General features: G+C 45.1%; 1 pseudogene across 1 annotated transcript in view; it reads right to left on the bottom strand.

Annotated features, from left to right (window-relative positions):
- The window catches only part of LOC147091568 (uncharacterized), a 65,236-nt pseudogene extending 56,290 nt beyond the window's left edge, over window positions 1-8,946 (bottom strand). The window contains exons 1-2 of the transcript XR_015075217.1: window positions 8,506-8,946; window positions 3,815-3,996 (exon numbers count right to left, since the gene is read on the bottom strand). The product of XR_015075217.1 is annotated as an uncharacterized LOC147091568 (transcript). The remainder of the gene's footprint in view (window positions 1-3,814; window positions 3,997-8,505) is intronic.
- Between the last annotated feature and the right edge of the window lie 547 nt (window positions 8,947-9,493).

Below are 9,493 nucleotides of genomic sequence, written 5' to 3' on the forward strand. Positions count from 1 at the left end.
GCCTGTTAAAAGAATGCTAGGAGAAGAAAAAAAACCTAACCAAAACAGCTGCTGATTTCTGCTGTTAGAGCGAGGTTTACGGGCATACAACCTCCGGATAAACCAAAGTTTCCTGCATGTATTTAATTGGTCTGCCATTTCTTTGTTCCCCATTATAAATTCCCAATTCTGACTGCAAGGGACCTACGCTCGACTTGACCAAACTTTTTCTCTTCACATATCTATAGAAGCTTTTGCAGTCAGTTTTTATGTTCCCTGAAAGCTTACTCCCATACTCTATTTTCCCCCTCTTAATTAATCCCTTTGCTGAATCCTAAACTGCTCCCAATCCTCAGGTTTACTGCTTTTTCTGGCCAATTTATATGTCCTCTCCTTGAATCTTACGCTATCCCTAATTTCACTTGTTGGTTGAGTCACCTTTTTTGTTTTATTTTTATGCCAAACTGGGATGAACAAATTCTGTAGTTCACCCATGCGGTCTTTGAATGTTTGCAATTGCCTATCCACCGTCAACCCTTTGAGTGACATTCCCCAATCAATCCAACCCAACTTGCGCCTCATACCATCGTAGTTTCCATTTTTAAAATTCAGGACCCTAGTCTGAGTCAACTACTTCACTCTCCATCTTAAATGAAGAATTCTATCATATTAGGATCGCTCCGACCCAAGGGGCCTCGCACAAGATTGCTAATTAATCCTCTCATTACATAATACCCAGTCTAAGATGGCCTAATCTCTAGTTGGTTCCTCGACATATTGGTCCAGGAAACCATCCCATATATACTCCAGGAATTCCTCCTCCACAGTATTGTTACTAATTTGGTTAGCCCAATCTATATGTAGTTTAAAGTCACCCATGATAACTGCTGTGCCCTTATTGCACGCATCTCTAATTTACCGTTTAATGCCATCTCCAACCTCCACATTACTGTTTGGGGTTCTGTATACCACTCCCACTAACGTTTTCTGCCCCTTGGTATTTCTCAATTCTACCCATACAGATTCCACATCAGGGCTAATATCCTTCCTTACAATTGTGTTAATCCCTCTTTAACCAGCAATGCTACCCCACCTCCTTTTCACCTTTCTTTCCTGAATATTGAATACCACTGGATATTGAGTTCCCAGCCTTGGTCACCCTGGAGCCATGTTTTCGTAATCCCAATCATATATCTGTTTACCTCTATTTGCGCACCTAATTCATCCACTTTATTATGAATGCTCCTCGCATTAAGACACAAAGCCTTCAGGCTTGTTTTTTTAATGCTCTTCGACCTTTTAGAATTATTATTTACTGTGGCCATATTTGATTTAAACCCTTGATTTTTCTGACTGCCACCTTTGTTTTTCTCCTTCCTGTCTTTTGCTTCTATCCTTGTTTCCCTTTCCTCTGTCTCCCTGCTCAGGTTCCCAACCCCCTGCCATTTTAGTTTAAACCCTTCCCCAGAGCACTAGCAAACACTCCCCCTAGGATATCGGTCCCGGTCCTGCCCAGGTGCAAACTGTCAGTTTTGTACTGGTCCCACCTCCTGCAGAACCGGTTCCAATGTCCCAAGAATTTTAATCCCTCCCCTTTGCACCATTCCTCTAGCCACGTATTCATCTGAAATATCCTTCTATTGCTACTCTGACTAGCACGTGGCACTGGTAGCAATCCTGAGATAGACCTTTGAGGTCCTATTTTTAAATTGACCTAACTCCCTATATTCATCTTTTAGGACCTCATCCCGTTTTTTACCTATATCGTTGGTACCTATATGCACCACAACTGGCTGTTCACCCTCCCCTTCCAAAATGTTCTGCAGCCGCTCTGGAGACATCCTTGACCCTTGCACCAGGAGGCAACATACCATCCTGGAGTCACGTTTGTGGCCGCAGAAATGCCTATCTGTTCCCCTTACAATAGAATCCCCTATTACTATAGCTCTCCCACCTCTTTTTCCTCCCGTCCTGTGCAGCAGAACCACCCACGGTGCCAGGAAGTTGGCTGCTGCTGCCTTCCCCTGATAAGCCATCCTCCCCAACAATATCCAAAGCGGTATATCTGTTTGAGAGGGGAATGATCACAGGGGACCCCTGCACTACCTGCCTGCGCCGACTACTCTGCCTGGTGGTCACCCATTCTCTTCCTGCCTGTGCAGCCTTTACCTGTGATGTTCCTGGGGCACTGGCACCACACTGGGGAAAGTGGGATCTGTATCGTTGGGACGGTCCTCACTTGAACCGTGCTGGGACCAGTGTTCTGGCGAGTCATATAACTAGGGCGGTAGAGAGGGTTTTAAACTAAATAGTGGGGGCAAGGGATCAAATTTGGGAAGATGTGGTAAATCAAAGAGTAGAGACAAAGCAATAGGGAAAGGTATTAATATGGGAAATGATAAATAGACCGTGACAGGAAGGATAGAGAGTACAAATCTAAGAGTAAATCAACAGTTAAGGCTAGAGGTTACAAAAATAAAAGGACAAAACTAAAGGCTCTGCATCTGAATGCACGTAGCATTCAAAACAAAACAGATGAACTGATGGCGCAAATAGGAATAAATAAGTATGATTTGATAGCCATTACAGGAACATGGCTGCAGGATGACATAGATTGGGACCTGAATATTGAAGAGTACATGACATTTAGGAAGGACAGAAAGCTAGGAAAAGGTGGAGGGGTGGCTCTGTTAATTAATGATGGTATTAGCACAATAGAGAGGGATGGCCTAAGTTCAGGAAACCAGGATGTAGAAGCGGTTTGGGTAAAGATGAGAAATGATAAAGGCAAGAAGTCACTTGTGGGAGTGGTGTACAGGCCCCCTAACAGTAACCACACGGTAGGATGGAGTATAAAGGAAGAAATAATGGGAGCTTGTCAGAAAGGTATGGCAATAATCATGGGGGATTTAATCTACATAGAGACCGGAAAAATCAGATGGGCAAAGGTAGCCTAAATGAGGAGTTCATAGAATGTTTTCAGGATAGTTTCTTACAACAGCACGTTCTGGAGCCAACCAGAGAGCAGGCTACACTAGACCTGGTATTGTGCAATGAGATAGGATTAAAGACCTCATGGTGAAGGAGCCCCTAGGTAGCAGCAATCATAATATGATTGAACTTTACCTTCAGTTTGAGGGAGAGAAGAGTGGGTCCAAGGCTAGTATTTTAAAATTAAATAAGGGCAATTACAAGGACATGAAAGCAGAGCTAGTTAAAGTGAACTGGCAAATTAGGTTAAGGGATAGGTCAATAGAGATGCAGTGGCAGACATTTGAGGGGATATTTCAGAATACACAGAATATATACATTCCAACGAGAAAGAAAAATTCCAAGGGGAGGACCCACCATCCATGGTTAACTAAAAAAATTAACGATAGTATCCAACTTAAAGAAAAAGCATATAATTGCGCAAAGATGGCTGGCAGGTCAGAAGATAGGGCAGAATATAAAAAACAGCAAAGAGTGACGAAAAGATTAATAAGGAGAAAAATTAGAGTACGAGAGAAAGCTAGCTAGAAATATAAAAACAGATAGTAAGAGTTTCTATAGATATTTAATAAAGAAAAGGTTTAACAAAGTGAGTGTTGGTCCGATAAAAAGAGTGTCAGGGAATTAATAATGGAAAATAAGAAGATGGCAGTTGAATTGTACAGGTATTTTGTATCGGTCTTCACCATAGAGGATACAAATAACATCCCAGAAATAGCTGTAAATCAGGAAATGGAAGGAAGGGAGGAACCAGTGTGTATCTGAGTCAATGGGACTCTCTGACCTTTCTCCCAGTCCATCTCCAGGACCAGTGTGTATCCGAGTCAATGGGACTCTCTCTGACCTTTTCCCCCAGTCGATCTCTGGAAGCTCTTTGAATCGGAAGAGTTCTCTCCAGTTGGTGCTCTCACAATCCTGTGTTGCTTCACCTGCTGTCGTTCCTCAGTCTACAATCCCTGTTTACTCTCAGCTGTGGACCTTTCTCAATCACTCAGTCTTTCACCAGGAAATCTAATTATGGCAGGACTGAAAATAACAACATGAATAGTGTGAAGTAATGTAATGTAGACTTTTCTTCAGCTTAATAAAAATAAAAATTTGGGTTCGAGTACTTCTGTCTGATGTTGTCCCTTTTCTCAGATACCCGCCACGCCCGCCTGGGCTTCCAGCAAATCATCAAAGTTCTGGATAGAAATGTACAATTTCCCTGTGCTTTAGGCAAACTGAAGCTAGGGCCATCTTTCCCAGGTAACACAGTCTGATCTCACTGGGCCCATCCTCCCTGGGTAACACACTGTCTGATCTCACTGGGCTCATCCTCTCCGGGATGCACACTGTCTGATCTCACTGGGCTCATCCTCCCCGGGTAACACACTGTCTGATCTCACTGGGCTCATCCTCTCCGGGATGCACACTGTCTGATCTCACTGGGCTCATCCTCCCCGGGTTACACACTGATCTCACTGGGCCCATCCTCCTCGGGTTACACACTGTCTGATCACGCTGGGCCCATCCTCCCCAGGTTACACAATCATAGAAATTTACTGCACAGAAGGCCGCCATTCGGCCCATCTTGTCCGAGCCGGCTGACAAAGATCTATCCACTCTAATCCCACTTTCCAGCACTTGGTCCGTAGCCTGGTAGCTTACGGCACTTCAAGTGCATATCCAAGCAGTTTTTAAACGTGATGAGGTTCTCTGCCTCTACCACCCTTTCAGGCAGTGAGTTCCAGACCTCCACCACCCTCTGGGTGTAAAAAACTCACCTCAAAACCCCTCTAATCCTTTGACCATCTGCTTTAAATCTATGCCCCCCTGATTATTGACCCTTCTGCTAAGGGAACTAGGTCTTTCCTATCCACTCTATCTAGGCCCCTAATAATTTGATACACCTCAATCGAGTCTCCCCTTGGCCTTCTCTGTTCCAAAGAAAACAACCCCAGCCTATCCAATCTTTCCATAGCAAAAATTCCCCAGCCCAGGCAAAATCCCCGTAAATCTCCTCTGCACCCTCTGTAATGCAATCACAGCCTTCGTGTAATGTGTTGACCAGAACTGCACGCAGTATTCTAGCTGCGGCCTAGCTATACAGTTCACGCATTACCTCCCAGCTCTTATATTCTATGCCTCGGCTAGTAAAGACCTTTCTCCCAGTCCATCCACTAGAGGGTGCAGAGCAGATGTAATTTTTTTCACCCAGAGGGTGGTCGGGGTCGGGAACTCACTGCCTGAAAGGACGGTAGAGGCAGGGACCCTCAGCACATTTAAAAAGTACTTGGGTGTACACTTGAAGAGCCGTAACCTACAGGGCTGTGGAGCAAGAGTCTGCAGGACAGGTTCATGGAATCCATTCGGGACAGTTTCCTGGAACAAAATGTCATGGAACCAACAATGTTAGAACTTGTATTGTGTAATAAGACAGGGTTAATTAGCAACCTCATAGTAAAGGATCCACTGGGGCAGAGTTATCATAATACGTTAGGCAAGTCACTCTCAAAATTAATGTGATGTTCTAAGTCCGAAACTAGTGTCTTAAACTTAAATAAAGCCAATTACATAGGTATGAGGGGAGAGTTGGCTGAGGTAGATTGGAAAAATAGATTAAAAGGTATGGCGGTAGATAAGCAGTGGCTAGCATTTAAAGAAATATTTCATAATTCTCAACTAAAATACGTTCCATTGAGAAACAAAAACTCCACGGGAAGTGATCCAACCATGGCTAACTAAAGAAGGTAAGGATAGCATTAGATTGACAGAAGCTTATAATGTTGCAAAGAATAATAGTAAGCCTGAGGATTGAGAGAGTTTCAGAAACCAGCAAAAATTGACCAAAAATTGATAAAAAGGGAAAAAATGCAATGACAGAAAACGAGCAAGAAATCTAAAAGCAGATTGTAAGATTTTCTACAAGTATGTAGGAAGGAAGAGAGTAGCAAAAGTAAACATTGGTCCCTTAGAGGCTGAGACAGGAGAAATTATTATGGGGAATAAGGAAATGGCAGAAACGTTAAACAAATATTTTGTATCTGTCTTCATAGTAGAAGACACAAAAAGCATACCAAAAATGGTGGGGAACCAAGGGTCTAATGAGGGGAGAAACTTAATGTAATTCATATACAGGAAACTGTGCGCTATCCGGAGGTGAGCTATCCGGCAATCTGGAGCCACCGGCAAAAATCAGCAGCCACTTTTTATTCTTTTTGTTTGTTTTTTTTGCTTTGTTTGAACAGTCAAGCTGTGCAAGGTCTGTAGCTATAGCAACAGCTTCATATACAGAGCTTGCAAGCCACACCCAAGTGTTTAGAAGCTGTTGCTAAGCAAGTGTTTGTTGTCAAATAGAGATAAGAATCTCCGTATCTCAACATTAACTCTGGAGAGTACGGCAGTTTTGAGGCAACGGCAGCAGCTCGGACCTGTGGGTGCCGGATAGCACAAAGTTTCCTGTAAGTAGAGAAAAAGTACTAGAGAATCTAATAGGACTGAAAACCGACAAATCCCCTGGACGCGACGGCCTACATCCTAGGGTTGTAAAAGAGGTGGCTGAAGAGATAGTGGATACATTGGTTTTGATCTTCCAAAATTCCCTAGATTCTGGAATGGTCCCAACGGATTGGAAGGTCGCAAATGTAACACCGCTATTCAAGAAAGGAGGGAAGAGAGAAAACCGGGAACTACAGGCCAGTTAGCCCAACATCAGTCATTCGGAAAACACTGGAATCCAGTGTTAAGGAAGTGGTATCAAGGCACTCAGAAAAATCATAACATGATTAGGCAGAGTCAACATGGTTTTATGAAAGGGAAATCATGTTTGACAAATTTATTAGAGTTTTTTGATGATGTTACTAGCAGGGTAGATAAAGTGGAACCAGTGGATGTAGCATATTTGGATTTCCAAAAGGCATTCGATAAGGTGTCACATAAAAGGTTATTGCACAAGATTAGGGCTCATGGGGTTGGGGGTAATATAGTAGCATGGATCAAGGATTGGTTACCAGACAGAAAACAGAGAGTAGGGATAAACGGATCTTTTTCAGGTTGGCAGGCTGTAACTAGTGGGGTGTCGCAAGGATCAGTGTTGGGACCTCAGCTATTTACAATCTACATTAATGACCTAGATGAAGGGACCGAGTGTAATGTATGCAAGTTTGCTTACGATACAAATCTAGGTGGGACGGTAAGCGGTGAGGAGAACACAGAGATTGCAAAGGGATATAGACTAAGTGAGTGGGCAGTAAGGTGGCAGATGGAGTGTAATGTGGGGAAATGTGAGGTTATTCACTTTGGTAGGAAGAATAGAAAAACAGAATCTTTTTTAAATGGTGAGAAACTTTCAAATGTTGGTGTTCAGAAAGATTTGGGTGTCCTCGTGCAAGAAACACAGAAAGCTAGCGTGCAGGTACAGCAAGCAATAAGGAAGGCAAGTGGCATGTTGGCCTTTATTGCAAGGGGGTTGGCATATAAGACTAAGGAAGTCTTGCTACAATTGTACAGGGCCCTGGTCAGTCCACACCTGGAGTACTGTGCACGGTTTTGGTCTCCTTATCTAAGGAAGGATATACTTGCCTTGGAGGCGGTGCAACGAAGGTTCACTAGATTGATTCCTGGGATGAGAGGGCTGTCCTATGAGGAGAGATTGTGTAGAATAGGCCTATACTCTTTGGAGTTTAGAAGAATGAGAGGTAATCTCATTGAAACATGTAAGATTCTGAAGGGGATTGACAGGGTAGATGCTGAGAGGTTGCGTCCCCTGGCTGGAGTGTCTAGAACTAGGGGGCATAGTCTCACAACGTGGACCACTTTCCATACCTCAGGAGCCTACTGTCAACAAGGACAGACGTCGATGACGAAGTCCAACACCGCCTTTAGTGTGCCAGTGCAGCCTTCGGTCGCCTGAGGAAGAGAGTGTTTGAAGACCAAGACCTCAAACCCCGCACTAAGCTCATGGTCTACAGAGCAGCAGTGATACCCGCCCTGCTGTATGCCTCAGAGACATGGACCATGTACAGCAGGCACCTCAAAGCACTGGAGAGGTACCACCAACACTGCCTCCGCAAGATCCTGCAAATCCATTGGCAGGATAGGCGCACCAACGTCGGTGTTCTCGCTCAGGCCAACATCCCCAGCATCGAAGCTTTGACCACGCTCGATCAGCGCCGATGGACGGGTCACATTGTCCGAATGCCCGATACGAGACTCCAAAAACAAGCGCTCTACTCGGAGCTCCGGCACGGCAAGAGAGCCCCAGGTGGGCAGAGGAAACGCTTCAAGGACACCCTCAAAGCCTCCTTGAAAAAGTGCAACATCCCCACCGACACCTGGGAATCCCTGGCCCAAAACCGCACAAAGTGGAGAAGAATAATCCGGGAAGATGCCGAACACCGAGTCTCTTGGCCGGGAGCAATCGGAAGACAAGCGCAGGCAGCTCACGTCAACCCAAGCGGTCCCCCACACCCACTTCGACTCCAGGTTCCCAGAGATTGCCTAAGAGAGGCCGGCGCTGCTGTAAATGTCGGAGATTCTCTGATCCACACTCACCGCACCATCCGCCGCTCCTCAGTCCCGCCGCCATTTTATCTCCTTCCTCAAACCGGAGCCTCATCCGGGGACTGCGAGCAGCACCGAGCATGCGCACTGCGGCCACACAGCCCGCGCTTAAAGCCCCTCAGAGTCCGTCCCTTCTATTGGCTGCGACTCGTAGATTGACAGCTGCGCTCACCAATCACAACCCGCAACGCCTCGGGGCCCCGCCCACTGTGTTAAAAAGCCGCCGCCAGCTCCGGGGTCACGTGGCTCCTGATCGGCCGTTCAACCGCCTCAGCGCGCGGGTGACATCATAGCCCCGCCCACCGGCGAGCCCTTGTTGCCCAAGGTGCCGGCCGACTGCTGTCCCTTCTCCCCGGGCGGGGGCTGTCCTTCACCCGGGAGGCGGGGCAGAGCCGACTCTTCTCTAACTCTGTTCTCCAACTGCTCCTCTGCGCTCCGGGCTGCGGCTTTTATAGCAGCCGCCGGCCCCGCCCAGCCCAGCCGCGCCTTCTGATTGGCTGAAAACCCGGCAAATCTCTGCCTCTGATTGGCGCGTTTTTCAATCCGCTACAACCTCGGACACCAACGAAAAAGGCGGCTTATAGAATAAGAGCTCGTCTGTGAATCAGACTCGTTATTGTTAAAGTGATGGCCCTCTGTGGGACTGAATATTAACCAGTTATTAAAATCATTGCATCTGTGGGATTGAATAATAATCATTATTGTTTAAATTATTGCATCTGTGGGATTGAATAATAATCATTATTGTTTAAATTATTGCATCTGTGGATTGAATAATAATCATTATTGTTTAAAGTATTGCATCTGTGGGATTGAATAATAATCATTATTGTTTAAATTATTGCATCTGTGGATTGAATAACAATCATTATTGTTAAAATTATTGCCTCTGTGGGATTGAATAATAATCATTATTGTTTAAATTATTGCATCTGTGGGATTGAATAATAATCATTATTGTTTAAATTATTGCATCTGT

This window comes from Somniosus microcephalus, unplaced genomic scaffold, assembly GCF_052327205.1.
Source record: "Somniosus microcephalus isolate GS21.2 unplaced genomic scaffold, FLI_Smic_1.0 unresolved_chr3, whole genome shotgun sequence".
NCBI classification, from domain to species: Eukaryota; Metazoa; Chordata; class Chondrichthyes; order Squaliformes; family Somniosidae; genus Somniosus; species Somniosus microcephalus.